Source organism: Excalfactoria chinensis, chromosome 2 (genome assembly GCF_039878825.1).
Source record: "Excalfactoria chinensis isolate bCotChi1 chromosome 2, bCotChi1.hap2, whole genome shotgun sequence".
NCBI classification, from domain to species: Eukaryota; Metazoa; Chordata; class Aves; order Galliformes; family Phasianidae; genus Excalfactoria; species Excalfactoria chinensis.
The window spans coordinates 40,332,119-40,349,116 of NC_092826.1; the positions used below are offsets into that span (position 1 = coordinate 40,332,119).

Genomic DNA, 16,998 nt, shown 5'->3' on the forward strand with positions numbered 1-16,998 from the left:
AGAATTGAAAAAAATAAAAGGGACTTGGTTATTTCAGTGAAAATCTTTTCAAATTTAAGACAGGATAAAATGTTGCCATCCTCATTTTGAAGTATTAAAATCTAAATGTTGGTGGTTAACAGTCTTTGTGATTCATTTTTGTAGTAGGAGATGGGGAAGTGATGCACAGGTAGAAGCTAACAATATCCCACACATCTCATCACCTTTCTGTGTGGCTGGTCTAGGCTGCTACCAAGACTAGCCATCAAAGTAAGCCTCACTCATTTTGACTCATTGAGGGGGATATTAGGCTTGCATTATTTCTGTGTCAGGGCCACCAATCAAAGCATGGAGGACTGGGGAAGAAGTGGCACTTGAATTCCTTAAGACATGGCTATCTCATCCTATCATGCATTTAGTATAACTTTCTATATTTTTCATTTTTTAAATCAGAAGGTCACAGTATTATTAAAGTCACCAATTGGAGCAATAAGTTATGCAGAACCCACATAAGCCTCTGTACACAACTGGGATTCCAGCCCCCTAATCCCAGCCATGCACTTCTCATTGAAATCAGTTTTGCACTGTGGGAGCTCAAGATTTTTTTGTCAGTGCTCAGGTTTTGAGCATTTGTTTCCTTGTTTGTCCAAATGTCCTATCTCAGGCTGTAAATCTCAGTCCATTATCCTTGACAGTGAATGTCATAGCATGTCCTGCTCTGTGCTTTAGGTGCAGTCAGAGCCTTGATGCTCCTCTACAATGAATATTCTTAGATCAATTTTATGGTTCCATATCCATTCTGTCCCTGTTAGATGTTCCTCAACTTTAATGTCTATTTCTGAAAATTAGATTGCAGATGAATAAGCAGCTGAGGTTATGACCCAGGTAATGCTCTTGTGTCTGAACTTTTGTTTATTTATTTTTCTTATCTGCAGTATGTAAATGATTTACTACAGGATCAGTGTCCTTTGGGTAACTTCTTTATTTAATTATTTGAGTCTAATGCCAGGTGAGATACTGAATCATGCTCTCATGACTCCTGTCTGAGATTTTCACTCTGGAAAATGCTCCTACCAGACCCAAAGAATTGTTCTATATATACCTACCAGTGAAATTTAACAGAACCTTGGAACCAGATAGAAACAGAGGGGATATAAAACTTTCTTCATAATCTTCTGCGTGTCTTCTTAATTTGCTCTTGCTTCAGCATTTCATACAAGTCTTCTGCGTTGCACCTTGTAATAAAGTGAAGAACCAAAGCTGGTATTTTGCTACAGATCAGCAATGCTTAAGGGGACTGAGGTCTAACTTTGTGATTGTTGGATGTATGAAAAATGTCTGTCTTACAAATTTCACATTCTTTAACTCCTTCTAATTTTCTCCCTCAGCTTTTATTCAAGCAGTTGTGATATTATGGGTAACTTTCTTACAAATATACTTACGTATACTGAACCAGAATGAAAATTTGAGTTCAAGACTTTTTCTGTGCTGTAAGGTCCTTGATTATGATGCTTTGTCAAGCCAGAAATGGCTGGCACAACTTTCTTGTCTCTTTTAATAGCTATGCACTGGAAAGCACATACGTTCCTTCACTTTTAATTTTGGTACTCTTGGTCTTAAATCAAATATTCATCCATAGATATTAAGAAATGAAGAGCTCAAATGTTGCTGGACTGTTAATATGGTGTTGCTTGTCTTCTTGTTCCCTTATCTTGATTCCTCTATGTGCCTGTCATAATTAACAGCTCCTGGAGAAACATCAAGAGATAATATGGTATATGTAAAAATAGTTATTTTCTGTGATTTTTAAGATAAAAATTCCTTAAAATATTTTTGCCAGCTCTGAATTCACAAAGCTATTCAGGGAGTAGTAAATATAACTTCTAGACTGACAGAATAGGGAAATAAGCATTTTTTTTTTTTCATCTTTCAGAATTGTTTGTGTACAGAACTTTCAGTCATCTCAATATGTTGTTGGATATTACTTCCAGCTTATTATTTTTAATATGTGCCTTTTTTTCCTAAACTGGAACTTAAATTGATAGCTAGAAGAAGAAGCTGTAAAATTCCAAAAAAATCTAATGTTATATCAGGGAAAAATCAGACTTTGTGTGTAAGGGAAACGGTTGATCACAGCCTGAACATCTGATTAGCCATCTGAGGCAAGCAATGAGTCAGCTGCATTACCTTCACCTGTGCTTCCGGAAGGGGTGGAGCTTGACTCCACCTCTCCCAGATCCTATTTAAGAGCTGACCACCACTAAGGCAGCATCTCTTTCTGGAGATTGCTCCTCTGTGGAGTTCTTGCAGTGTGTTTTCATGTTGGTGAGCACCTATCTTGAAGGCTTCAGAGTTGGTGAGTGCTTTTTTTATTAGTTACCCTCTAGCTATTCATTTCCATCTATATTTGTACTGCTCCAACTGTATTATTCCCACTGTATGTTGTGCTATGTTGAAAGTAGACCTAAACATATTCAAACAATAAAATACACAGTAGGTCATCCAAACTACTGTAATGACAAGAGCTGAAGTACCAGAAAAGAAATTCGATGCAGCTCCTAAAATTAATTTCATTTGAAACCATGAGGATTATAAAAAGTATTCATCCTACTGATAATGATTACTGCAATTGCATTAAGATGTGGGAATTTTTAAAATTTTTTTTATTTTTATTTTATTTTGGAAATAATGGAAAAGACGTACACAGAAGAGTGGGGCAGAAGGAGGTTCTAATGTATTTAGTGGTAATATTTAAAATGTAGTCATATTCTATAATAATTATTATATGTGGCAGAAATTACCTTTATAAAGCTGTTGCCAATCAGAGTTGTTTTATTTCTTAACTAGTTGTAATATATATATTTTTTTCCCAGTACTTAACCAATAAACACTTGGCCTTTTAAAAACAGAATCACAGAATTGCAAAGGTTAGAAGGAGTTTCTAGACATCATCGAGTCCAATCCCCTGCTAAAACTGGCCTCCAGGCCAATCGTGAATACCTCCATACAAGGAAACTGCACAACTTCTCTAGGCAGCCTGCTCCAGGGCTTGTAACTCTACATGGTAAAGAAGTTCTTTTGTATTTTTGCGTGGAACATCCTATGTTACAGTTTTTGACCATTGCTCCACTGAAGAGTCTGGCCTCATTCAGTTGCCTCCCATACTTCAGATGTCTATAAACATTGGTCAGATCCCCTCACAATCTGCTCTTTTCTAGGCTGACCAGACTCAGGTCTCTCAGTCTTTCTTTGTACAGGAGATACTCCAGGCACTTTACAATCTTTGTGGCTCTCCAGTGGACCCTGTCTAAGAGATCCCTGTCTTCTTTAAACTGGAGAGCCCAAAACTAGACTTGGTATTTTAAATGTGGCCTCACCAGAGTAGAGGGGGAGGATCACCTTCCTCAACCTGCTAGCTATGCTCCTGTTACATGCACCCCAGGATCCCTTTGGACTTCTTGGCCACAAGGGCACATCGTGTTCAGTTTCTCCACCTTTTAGCATCCTTTGTTACCAGGACACCCACCTCATTTAGTAGTACCCTACATTTTTCCTTGTTTTACTTTTATTATTTTTTAAAAACTTTCTTGTTATCTTTTATCTCCTTGTCAGATTATATTCCAAGTGGTCTTAGCCTTTCTCTTTGTATCCCAAGAGGTCCTGACGACATTCTTATATTCTTTCCAATTGGACAAGCCCCTTTTCCATATTTCATGCACCTTCTTCTTCCCTTTGAATTTATCCATGAGCTCCTTGCTCATCCATGCAGGTCTCTTGCCACCTTTCCCTATCTTCTCACTCTTAGGGATGTACCAATCTTGAGCTTGGAAGAAGTGGTGTTTGAGTATGGACTAGCTCTTATGGGTTTCCCTTCCTTCCAATGCTTTATTCCAGGGGATATCTGCAAATAGATTCATGAGGTCAAGTTGGCTCTCCTGAAGTCCAGAGTTGTAATTCTACGTATTGCTTTGCATCTTCCACACAAGATCCTGAAGTCCATCATCTCACAAACACCAGACCCTGAGCTGCCCCCAACTTTCACATCCCTGACCACACCTTCCTTCTTTGTAAGAACAAGATTCAGCAGTATGCTTTTCCTCATCCACTCTTTCACCATCTGCAATAGAAAGTTATGCATGCTTGGCCATGTTGCTAATCCAATGAATATTGGGATGGTTGAAGTCCTTTACAAGAACCAGTGCCTTCCTCACAAGGCCACTTCCAACTGTTTGTAGAAAGCCTCATCTACTTTCTCTTTCTGATCAGGTAGCCTGTGGTACATGCCCACAACAGTGTCACTCATATTAGCCTGTCCCTTAATTATCACCTACAAGCTCTCTACTCAATCATCATTCACCCCTAGGTGGAGCTCAATATGTTCATAAAGAGCAACTCCACCACCTTGCTTCGCTTGTCTGTCATTCCTTAAAAGGACCCAGTCATCCTTGACAGCATACCAGTCATGTGAACTGTCCCACCATGTCTTTGTGATCGCAATGAGATCATTGCTCTGTGATCACAAACAGATTGCTAATTCTTCCTGTTTATTTCCCATTCTGAGTGTATTGGTATGCAGGTACTTCAGGGAAGAAGAGAGTGAGGGTATCCCTAGAGGGATACATGGAGATTTCATGTAGGCATACTCACTTTTCAGGTGGCTGGCCTTCTCTGGCTTCTTTCATGAGAAGAAGCTAAGGAACTTTCTGTTGTCTTGGGGCATTCCCCAGTCAGTTGCAATACCATGAGCACTGCCTGTATGGGCCCCACCCACAATTCCTTCAGTTTAAAGCATGCCTCATTAAGGTTAGCCAGCCTGCTCCCCAAAATTGTCCTGCCCCTTCTACACAGGTGGATCCCATTGCTCTTTGACAGATTATAATCTTCATAAAAGGTTTCGTTATCATAAAACCCTAAATCCTCACAATGGTGCCAGCCACATAGCCAGGAGTTGATGCATATTATGTGTCTCTTTCTGGCTTCGCTCTTTCCACGAACTGGTAAAATGGAAGAGAAGATATTCTTGGCTCTACTGTTTTTCACTTGTGCTTCCAAAGCACATTTAATTTATAAAATTTGCTGAAAAAAACAGACTGAATAGTGTGTACACTTTAATGTAGGGATTCCACTTTCTGACTGAACTTATCAGCACTTAAAGAAGAAAGCAATAAATAGCAGGTCATCTTGTTTTACTTATTTATTTTTGTCTGAAAAGCCTAGCCTGATGTTAGCCACCCCTGTCTGCACAAAGATTACACACAATGACAGGTTGTAGAGCAAAATTCATATGCAAAAATCAAAACAGAAATCATTGATATTCTTTAATAGTTAAATGTAAGTATTTGAAGCAACAGATATAGAAAAGAAATAATTTCAGAGGGTATGATTGATGCTATGTAAAAAAGATAGTAGCACTGAACTTGGAAAACAAATTTAGAAATAAAGACTTATCTCAGAATATAAATAGGTTTTACATTATTGAACATGTTCATCTGTCTAAATTAACATGGTGCTAAATGCAACTTTTTTTATGGTAATACCTAGATCACGTTTGAAATAAACATTTTAAATATCTGTGCCTTGAATTTTTTATTTGGGAACATGCAGCTTAATGCCCACACTTGTATTTAGGTAGATAAAAACAATCTGACCTTCAGAACATCTCGCACTGAGAGGGAAGATAGCAGATGTGAATTTTTTCAGTGTTACAGCCAGCATCCAGGGAACTGCACAAGAAAAAATCAGAGGTCTTCACTGGTCACGTCGGTAGAAACAATCTGAAGAACAGATTTATTATGCAGGAGTACATAATAGTATAATACATAAATACAGTGTACTGAGGAAGAGTTGGGAGCTCAACCGTGTTAAAAGCAAAAACTATTAGTGTGTGAGTCACTGAGCTTGTGACTGATGTATGGTACATTTACAATAGAAAGGGGTCAGGGCTGCAAGTTTGAGCGCTGGACCCCCTGAAGGCTTTAACAAGGCTCCTCCTCAAGGCTCTGTAGTTTCCATTATCTGAAAAATCAAACATGGGTAATGTGCATATTTAGCTTTCTCAGTGGGAAGAGATCATCAACAGAAGGTTACTCAGGATCATAAAACAAATCCTGATTGTAAGGAGTTACCGAAGAATCTCTCGGTACTAGGTAATAAAATGATCTAAGAAATTAATCTGTTTTGAATGTAAAAAACAATGAAGAAATATTGCCCTAAGTTCACACTGGCTCTGAATTGGTGGTTACCACCTTGAGATAAAATTGTGGGGGAATAGTAAATAGATCTACTGAAACATCAGCTGATTGCTCAGTGATGGCTGACAGAGCGTGTGGTATGTATTGTTAGTTGTAGCTGTAAAGATGTGTATTAAATAGGGTCTGTAGATACATATTAGATCAGTTATTGCAGTTGGAGAAAGTATAAAAACTTTAAGGTACACAAACCTTGATGAAGTTGGTGATAGAAGGAAGAGATTAAGGAGCTTAATGTAGATGGAAAACAACGGGATTCAATGGGAAAACAGCAGAGAACAAAACATTGAACAGTAACATCTTTTTCACCACCACCAAAGACAGGCTTTTAAGCTAAATGGACTTCTGGTCCAACATAGCAAAATGTATGTTTTCTGTAACATCCCCATGTAAATGTATATATCTCCAGTACCATTCTACCTTCTTTTTTCAAATAGGGTGTTGAAGAAAAAGGTATAGGAAAAGGTGATTTGAATGATCAAATGTAGAAAATTGCCTTAATGAGAGAAGGACTACGACACTTAAGTCATCTTTTTTCTAGGTTTAAGTGGACATATCTGATATATATAAGAGCTTAAATGGAGAAGATTAAGAAACATCATTAACTTCTTGTTGTCTCTCAAAATACAAAATGTGTGATGGAGTTATCAGAGATCACAACCAGAATAAATACTTTTTTTTTTTTTTTTTTTTTTTTTTTTTTGTACATCACAATAGGAGGTTATATGTGCTAAATGTTTATAGAATTTCAAAGAATAACTGAAAAAATAATGGAGGGACTATCCTTGGAGTGCAGCGTCTTTAGACTGTTCATTGTATTTCTGCATTTTGCAGATACAGATCTGATCTGGACACGTCATACTCATGTTTACGTTCAGACTTCTCTTGGGAACAAGTCAACCAAATCCCACTGAGGATCTGGACATTAAAATGCGATAACGTTACTATGCTTTTACAACTACTCCTATGGAGGATTGTAGCATGCCTGTCTTCTCATCTGGTTAATTTGTAGTTGCCATGCAGATGAGGTGGCTTAATTGTGGACGAAGTCTAACCTTTAGCATCATGAACACAAATCAATCTGTAGCCAAATTACATTGTCAGGTTTAGGAAGTGTCTGACCTAAAGGTGATGGTATGATAAACCATGGAAGTATGCTTGCTTCTCACTCTTGGCTCTGGACACTGGCTGGTGTCTGTTCCTACCGTCTTTTATAGAGCAGTAAGGGCCCCTTGCTGGAAATAATGACTTGTATTTGTACAGTCAGTGTTATTTTCTATATGTGTTCTTTGTGAATAAGGCTATCTATCAGACACAAATGTGATGTAATCTTTTATTTTTTGTCTCACTCATCATCTGTACTGCCACAAAGTAGCCAACATAATGGACATTCTTTGAGAATCTTTGAGTTTGGAAGGGGCCTCTGGAAATTGTCTGGTACAGCTCCATAGTCTGTTTCAGAAGCATATGGAATTTGTTTTTTAGAATACACAAGCAACAAGCATTTGAAAGTGCATCTTTATCTGTGTTATGCCTCTCCATCACTCCTGGGCTGATAAACTAGACTTAAAAGACACAGAAAATGAGAACATCTTATTGCATCTTAACTTCTGACCTCGATTTGCATGTACAATTTCAGTGTTAAAATAATTATTTCAATGTTAAGTGTTGTCCGTGTCTAACAATGGGGTAGACTGCTTTTACATTTGGCAGTCCATTTCCACTTAGCTTACCTCTAGTAAAGACCAAGAGCTGGTATCTGTAATTTTGAGTGTTAGCAATGGTGTTTTTTGGTTTTTTTGTTTGTTTGTTTGTTTGTTTTTTGGTCCTAGTGTGGTACAGGTATGTGTTACTCTCTCGTCAGAGTAGATCGCTTAAATAAATGCCATCTTAGTTCTTGCAAGTTCTATACAAGTTTATTAAAACAGCTGACTTTATCTGAGTCCAGGGGCACATATGTGCAGAAGAGATATCGGTGAGTTCTTGGATCAGATCTCTGAACTTTGTAGAGTTTAAGTGACCTTAAATTCTCTGCGTGCATGTGACTGCGTTACTACTGAGGGAATGATTAGAGTATCCATCTGCAATAAAACCCAAGTTGTTTCAGCCTGAAATGCTGAAGATGCTTAGAGTTAATTTGGACTGAATTTGGTAACCAGATATTACAATTTTAGTGTGCTGGCAAGGGAATCACTTTGCTACTACTAAAGAATTATGGAACTTTTATTTGGTTGAAAGACTGAGCTTCCAGAAATATGAGATTTGGTATTATTAATTGTGAGTTTGTTTAATTGTGAGTTATAGTTTGTGGGGAGAAAAAAAAAAAAAAAGGAACAGAACCTCACTTTCATTAACGTTAGTTGTAGTTTAGGTGCTTTCATTGCATTAATCTTGTTACTGTATGTCCCTTTCACATTGTGAGAAGACAGCACATGACAGAAAAAAATCTGTAACATCATTCAACATCTGATTGTGTGCCCTTTTCCCTCAAAGCCAATTTGCACGCCTACAAATATCAGTGTTTCCCAGTGGAACTGAAGGGATAAAATATTGTTTCTTAAGCTGAAATTATTTAGCCAAAGATTCTTCAGTATTTGGGAATTCTGGTTGGATGATTTCAAAAGCAAAACCATATGTCGTTTACATGATTTGGTATTTCTCCAGCTGCATAAAACAAGAGTAGAAGAATGGGGAAAAAAGCAAGAAGACTGCTAATACTAATTAGATGATAATAAATACAGGTGCTATAATGTGTAGTGTAATTCATCTTCACAGCAAGCCGTGGGATGAGTCAGAGACAGCAGATTCTGATTGATACTATTCTGTGCATGTGCATATATATTCTTAGTGCATGCTAAGATTCAAATTAATGTAAAACTGGATGCACAGTTTTTTCTAGGTGGGGAAAATAAACAGAAGGGTTTTTGTTTGGTTGGGTTTTGTCTACGTGCTCCTCACTGCAATTGCAATGAGAATAGTGGCAGGAAAAAATGGATGATAAGTCCACCCACATTGGTCCTGGCCAGAGCTTGTCCACCTCACTCCCAAAATTCCCCACAATTTCCTTTCCCATTCCAGGCAGCAAGGTGTAGATACAAGAAGGCCCCTTCCCTCTACTACAGAAGCCTTATTCCTGGCTGTACCTGGTCTACTGGGATCATGTTAGGCTGGGGCTGATCTCCCAGACCTCCTATGTGACATGCTGCGCAGGAAAGCTGTTACATACCTGCCTAGTGTTACCACTCCCACAGCAGGAGTCCTGGCTCATAAGCAGTCTCTGGGCTTTTTCATGTATTGGAGATCATCATGAGGCTCTTTTCTTTCCACATTTCCAGAGAGAGAAGTGGTTTCAGATGGTGCAGTTTTGACTCAACTAGAGCTCTTTCAGTGCTGAGTACCAGCAAGCCATTGCTGGTACTGAAGGACTGGTGGTCCTGTTGCTGATGCCGTGCCATGGATGTGACCATGCACATCAGCACTCAAGAGCAAGGGCACAAGGGAGTAAGGAAATGGTTCCATGCAAAAGGATGATGAAAAGCATAGTTTGAGCCTGGCCTTACGAGCTGCTGCTTCTTTAAAGGGAAAACTCCCCGAGACATGCTTGTGTCTGCAATAACAGAGGAAAGCACTGTCATACTCCCGCCTCCAGGAATTTACCACAGTAAGATGGTGTGTGGTGCTGTAAAAACCATGAAAAGAAAACCTCTCTGCATGGAAATTTGAACGAACAATTAAAAATGCATCAATAATTGAAATGCGAGGACTACAGAAGCTTTCTGTTGTTCTTCTTGAGAAGAAATGCTTAAAGCAAAGGATCCAGATGTGATGCTGGGGCAGCAAATAGCTATTTGCAGGACTGATCACTCAATTTCCTTTGCCTGACGAGCGGGGCTCCCGGAGCTCATTGTGCAGTGTGTGTGGGACACGTGGCACTGTGATTTGCTGTTGTCAGCACCCAGCCCTCCCCAGGCAGTGAGCCCTGAGCTCCCAGCACAGCGCTGTGTTGCTTTGTGTGATGGGTGTGCAGAGATGCAGTTATAACATGTGGAGAAACCACTGCTGATACACAGGGCTCAGCTCACAGCTTTGTTTCTTCATCACAGTGAGACGTTAGCACGGACTGAGTGTGGGGTGATGTGTGTGAACAAGCGGTGTTTCAAGGCTGCGTATAGAATCAGCGATGTAAAGTAAGCGAGAATGGCAGTTGCATTAAATAACACTCTGATCTCTCAAGCATATTCTTAACTAGTAATCTCCCTGTAGCAAAACACATAGCTAATCAACCTCCCAGCCTGCCAGTGAACTTGCAGGGGAATTAAATCCTGGAGGAAGGAGCCCGTGCCCCCAAGGAAGGCTGAGTGCATGTTTTGCTGTCGTCTGTGCAGCTCATCTCCCTGGTCCCACTGCTAGAACGTGCTCCGTTGCCATGGCAACCCCATCTCCTGCTTCCTACAGGAAAGATTAGCTCGCGCTGTGCACTGGAGAGAATTTAGGGGAAGTCAAGCTAATCCCTGGGTGCACTGCAAGAGAAAGGTTGGACCTCGCCTGAGGGATGCTGTACCCGCACTGATAGAATTGGCCTGCCACAGACACTGGTATTTAAGTTGAAGAGCAGAATTCACAGTAAGTGTCACATCCTCCAGAGAGGAATATTGGATGAGGTTTTCTGAGTCTCGCTGCAGACTGTCCCATGCCAACAGTGGAATGACAGCAGGAGGCTGCGTGTGCATTCCACACACAGGTGCTATTTCAAAGACAGGTTCAAAGCCTCAGTTCCCTGGAATCTAGGTGAAAAAATTTTAAAGCATCACAATGAGACACACACCTGGAAACCCAGAGCGTGCCTCGTTTGGTGCACAAAGCTGAGCAAGTGATGATGTGCGTGCCTTAGAAATTGCGTGCCTTGGGATTCCGTGTGCTGAAAAACGAGTGGGAAACGTGCTTGGTATGTGCTGCAAACCCAGCTGCAAACGTGCTGAGCTGCCAGTAGTAAGCGCGAAAATGTACAACTCCTGATTCAGCAGTGTGTTTTCTTCCTATTAAAACCCAAACAGAGAAAACATCAGCTTTTTAAAGATGTAGTCACGATCCCTGGTTTTCTTTGAGGAAAACTCATTTTACTGTAGCAGAATTGAGGTATTGTGTGACATGATGCAGCGTGTGAAATGTGTGTCTGTTCTATTGCGCGTAGCAGTTAAACAGAGGGTGTTGTAGCTGCTCCACTGCCTGGTGTTTTAATGCTCTCGTTTTCTTTGCTGTGGTCCTGTATTTCACTTTAACAGATGCTCAGGTCTCCCCAGCTTTAAACTAGACAATTTGCAATAAGATTTGAGCTGTTTGATTTTTGTTACTGTCAGCTTTTCCTAAAGTTGTTTTTTTTGTTTCAGCTGTTTGTATATTCAGGCCATGTATTTTTACATTGTTACTATGTTTGTTTTCCCTGTTGAGTTTTTAAGTAGAAAAGTAAGTTAAGATTATTTAATATCCACAAATACTATCTAATTTAAGTATGTTTATGCATATGTTTTACATGTATAAAATGTATGTGTGTGTTTCTGCAATATATACATGCACACATATATATGCAAATAGGCTCTTTGTTCTAATGAGGCCCGTTAGTGATTTGTGATAATATACCAGACCTGTTTTCTCTTTGAAGAATAGGTGATTTTTGCATATCTAAAACATTTACTATTGCAAAAACCCAGTAAACAATGCTCAGCCTGCTTAAAGAAACAGCGCTTTCCATATTTCTCTGTGTCTCTATAGCATAAAAAGAGAAAGCATCACGACTGATAGTATGAAAGACCACTGTGTTGTCTTTTCTGAGACCTGGGTCCATAAAATGGGTTCTGAAGGGACAAATGTTTTCCTCTGTTCCCTCCCAGAACATCTCAGAATGACTCACACATATGCCCTGGACTGATTAATATGAGAGTAATCTTCCCTGAAAACTTTGTTTTTGTTTATTTTGGCTTGTTTACCTAATAGTAAGAGCACTGTTAATCAAAAAGAATGTCTCTTTGCTGCGCAGGTGGTAAAATCAATAGCCACTGCATCTATAGAAGACTATAGAAATAAACACAAAAGATATGGAAGCTTTATCACATTTTTCAGGCTAGCCCTTGAATATGTGGTAGACATATGGGTGACAGGGAATCCACACAAGTGCCAAGCAAAGTGGGGATCGAGGTAAAACAAAATTCATCAAATAAATAAATATTTTTCATTAGGGAGAACACTGAGAAATTAGTGCTCATTACCCTTCCAGTTAAACTATTGATTAAAAATTCCCTTCTAACCATGGGGATTCTTGCCAGACAATTCACTATATTCTTTCACAACTTCTATGGGGCTGTTTTAGCGAAACCATTTAACTTAGCTGTATTCAAATCCTTAAAAATTGTACATGGTTCATTGCAGAATTTTTCTTCCCTTTGAACCATTTTATTACATTAAATTAAGCAAGATGTGAATATTTTTTATCTCAAAGTTGTGCTTTATTATTGTTATTGTTTTTTAATCTAGTGTCTAAATTATGTACAGAGTAAGGTTGGCTGGTCAAAGTTTGTCTCAGCTTCTTCTGTCTTCTGCAAAGCACGTGATTTTAGGAAGTTTCTCCAAATTTTATTAGGTCTGAATTTTCACTTTGGCTTTTGTATTCCTTATCTGCATCTCTAGACAACTTTACCACTAACTGCAAGCAGGACTAACTGTATGTGAAAGAGTGCAATAAGAATCAAAGCCTGCTCTCAGACCCATAACCTGTGCTGCATTCTTCTTCACAAAAAGGATGTGAATACTCCTTGTAACAGTGTGAGAACAGAACCATGTGGTAGAGGCAGCTCAGGCTTAGGAGTCCAGGCTTCCAAACTTGACAGAGTTCCTGTACAAACTGTGTTTTGATTAAAGGAAACTAATTTTCTAGAGTTATGAGAAACTAAAAAGCAGAGGTGACTCACAATACTGTACATAAAAAAATAAATTAGAGTTCCCGAACTCCTGAAAATTATAGAAGTAGCATCTTCTATCAAGCTTCCTCAATTCAGTTATCCTGCTGTGAGGACTCTTGGCCTCCTCACCACTGCACAGTCTGACCTAGTACATGATTTAGTAACTGGCAGGCCTGCCTGTGGTGGTAGGGGTTGGAATTTTGTGATCCTTGAGTTCCAACCCAGGCCATTCTGTGATTCTATTCTACGATGATTCTTCTCTTTATTCCATTTCTCCTCAGCATTCCTGCTCCCTGCAGGTATTGCTTCTACCTGACTTGCCTCCTCCCTATGCTACAGTGTCACAGCATTCAGGCTGTCTGCTGGCTAGATATTGGATGGTCAAATGTGATGTGATGCCCTCTGACACATCTTTTCCTCTATAAAAATAATATGATTTAATATACATACTGGTTAATTGGATCAAAGTTTAGGATTATGACATTAATATGAAAAATACTTTTATTGGTGTGTGACTCTTTTTACTTGAAACATTTCTCACTTTTGCCAAAAAGCAAAAAAAAAAATAAAAAAAATCCAAAAACCTTATTGATAAAGCACAACCCCTGGCTACAATCTGAGATCTTCCCCCATTTGGAATGCGTGTATAACAATTTGTTTCTCTCTTATTTGCATCCTCATTGAGGGAAACATGAGCAAGATGTTCAGCACTTTTCAGGTGGCACGTTGCACCTTGCAGGAGCTAGCTGCCTGATAACATCCTCAGATAAGATAAAATCACAAACTCTATTCTGTCCCAGCAGGAATCTTGCTGCTGGTACTCTCATTAGATCAATAGCAGAAATCACAAACATACTATATAAAATCTTTTGACTACATTGCATCTTTAAGCACAATGTATGTGTTTCTCCATCTCAGAGATTTATCCAACCCATTTTGTTAAGAAAGCAGCAATATGTGTAGTTTCTTGGTTGCAAGGCATTTTGTTTCATTAGCTTTCTCTGCCTCTTTAATTCCTTAAAAATGCATGTTTCTCATGTTTCCAAAGACTATAAGTAGCTTGAAGTTAGCAGAAGTGCCCCTCAATTAATGGTGTTCTCAACTGAAACAAAGTTTAAATTTATTTATTTATTTATTTACTTATTGCCTTGAAACAGAAGCTGAAGTCATATGATTATTATTTGTATTTTCCTTTTTAGTTAAACCTATCTGCAAGGATCTAAAAATATATTTTTTTTAGTCGAGAGTTTGGCTTAGTCTGAAATAGTAATAGACACATGGGAATATTTTGATTAATTTAAACCTCTTTCTTTTCTCCCCAAAGTAAAACTCTGAAGCCAGTAGATGTGTGTAAATTACGTTAATTTAGTGGACTAAATTATTTCCTGGGCAGCGCACACTTGCTGCTGTTGACTTTAGTGAGATTAAGAACATATACATCCAAAGGTAGATTTCAGCCCTCTGTGTGGTGTTTATCTGACCAGCTTTGTACCAGTTAATTAAAAAATGCTTTCTCAGTGCTGCTCTATTGGCTTCATGGTCTGTGTGGTGTGTTATATTAGCAGAAGAGCTTGGCAAAACAGCAGTGTTAATTTTCAACAAGGCCACATACAAAGGGTGAGAAAATAAGATTTCCTGGTCAAATTGTTTCTAGTGGTACACGAGATACTACCTGCTTTACTCATGACAGCCTTAATATTAATGCAAGGGGATTTGTTCTTGTTGTGACCTCAGTATTCTTGTAGTTACATATGCTGCTAGCAATGGAAAATTGAACTTTCTAACCTTCTCCAAAGTTTATTTCACTTCTCAGACTATAGGACAGCAGCAGACTAAAAGGAGCATGAGGGGCAAAAGCCTAACCTATTGTGCAACACTAAGGGTCATTTTACAATCAAAATATCAAAATGTATAACAGTAGTTTCAATAATATGAAGATTGTGATTACAGTAGAAATTTATACAATGGAAATCCAGAACTTCTCTCCCTCTTTGCAGCCACCTGAACTTTTACAAGAGTTAGGAGAATGAATGTGAGCTAAAGATCCAAGTGATCGGTCTTTTTATCTGTAGTGCATTTTGATTACTCATTGCACTTTTGTTTCTGGCAATATATTAGTTACTGGTGTACTCTGGCATGGATGCCTTTGATGGTATGTCTATAGGTGGATAATAAGTGCTTTTGAGTTTGTATTTCTCTAGTCATTATAGTTGAAATAGTTTTCTGAAACATACTGAGATTTTTGGAAAAATATGTCCTCTAGTGAGTAAAGGAAGATAAGGTAGTTGCTTTTGTATTAGAGTAAGTTACATGTTTCATGGCTTATGTACAATAAAAAACATGTGAGCCAACTCTTTAAGTACAGGTTGTTTTTCCTGTATTTCAGAAAATATCCATATAGAGTGGGATTCTATCTACATCATAAACTCACTATCATTTGTAGCAATAAGAGTAATTACCATCCCTAATTGGATTAAATTGCATATTTGATTCAGGTTTCCATTGCTTTATCAATTTCTTTTCATAAAAATATATTACGTATGTGTGAGTAGTTGAACTGAAGTTAGACATTGGCCACCTGAAATACTTGGCTTGTGCAAGACCATTTGTGTGGGCTGATGACAATATTAGCAGTAATCTTGTGAGTGTCTGTGATTTGTGAATGCATTCAGCCAGCAGGAAACCAAATGGGGTCTGATCAAAATGCTGTTTTGGATATTCAAGTCTAAGTGCAACAATGTCATGCTACTCACTAATGACATTCCATTCTGTTCTTCATGCAAGTAATCTACGAAGATTGTTTTTAATGGTTTGTATTGTGGTTATCACATGATGTAGAAATTGCACTAGTAGTACCAGTCCTGTTTGCAAATGTGCTGTTGGCATTACTCTACTTCTTGTTTTTTATCTTAATTTCATGCAACAGTACCTGTCTTGTTGAGTTTGACAGCTACTTTTTGTGTAGGAAACTCCAGACACTGCAGAGTTCATTGCTGAAGTTAGAAAGAAATGCATTTTTTGTGAAAATCGGTTGTAGCATCTACATAGATATGACTTTCTTGCCCATGGTGTTCACTTAATCTCTCAGTTGTTTCTTGCTCTTTGTTAGAAATATGTCAAATAACATCTGTTCCAAGTTTTCTTTGGAAGACTAAGATAATCTCAAAATTTAAGTAACTCCCAAAAGGTGTTGATCATGAAAGGCTTTTCAAGTTCAGCCTGAAATTTTTGGACTAAAAGTCAAGAAGACTCCTCTAGGGACATTCCTCCTACAGCTGAGAGATTTAAACCTCTTATCTGAATCAAGCAGTGAAGAAATTGAAATTTTGATATTTCCTCCATCTCCATCTATACAGACTTTTCTTTGTGATGTTGACAATGTGCACACAACAGTATGTTGTTTCAGGACTTCAGCTAATTTTGGGGAAATGGTATCAGAACTACTGTGCTTAGCTGTTTGTTTGAAGAGGCAAGAATATCTTTGAAGTATTACCAACTTTTCTGAATAGGATCAGAATAATCTTAGAATGCCTTCTAAATGCCTCTTTGTTGGAGCTACTATAGTTGTCTAAGGCTCATAAAGAGTGGTGTTCACTTTTACAGAGTCTGCCCTTTGAGTCTTCCAAAGTGTTTTTGTTCTTACATGCGAGAACCAAAGATGACAACAATTATTTTTATTGAAGCTGAAACTTTTTTAAGGGACTGAATGGACATGCACAGTACAACTGGTCATTTTATGTCAATATTTTTCTGTGTTCTGAATTCTGATGTATTCACTTCTTCAGGAGTAATAAAACTATGCTTTACCATGACTGATA

The 16,998-nt window shown here is 38.4% G+C and overlaps 1 protein-coding gene across 6 annotated transcripts in view; it reads left to right on the forward strand.

Moving 5' to 3' along the window:
* NOL4 (nucleolar protein 4) overlaps positions 1–16,998 on the forward strand; it is a 192,290-nt gene that overhangs the window by 82,990 nt on the left and 92,302 nt on the right. For 2 of the 6 annotated variants that reach the window (XM_072327615.1, XM_072327616.1), the window contains exon 1: positions 10,677–10,850. The exons of the other annotated variants lie outside the window; for them this stretch is intronic. The gene's annotated coding sequence lies outside the window, so the exon portion shown is untranslated. Of the gene's footprint in view, positions 1–10,676; positions 10,851–16,998 lie in introns of those variants that run through there. 6 annotated transcript variants of the gene reach the window in all.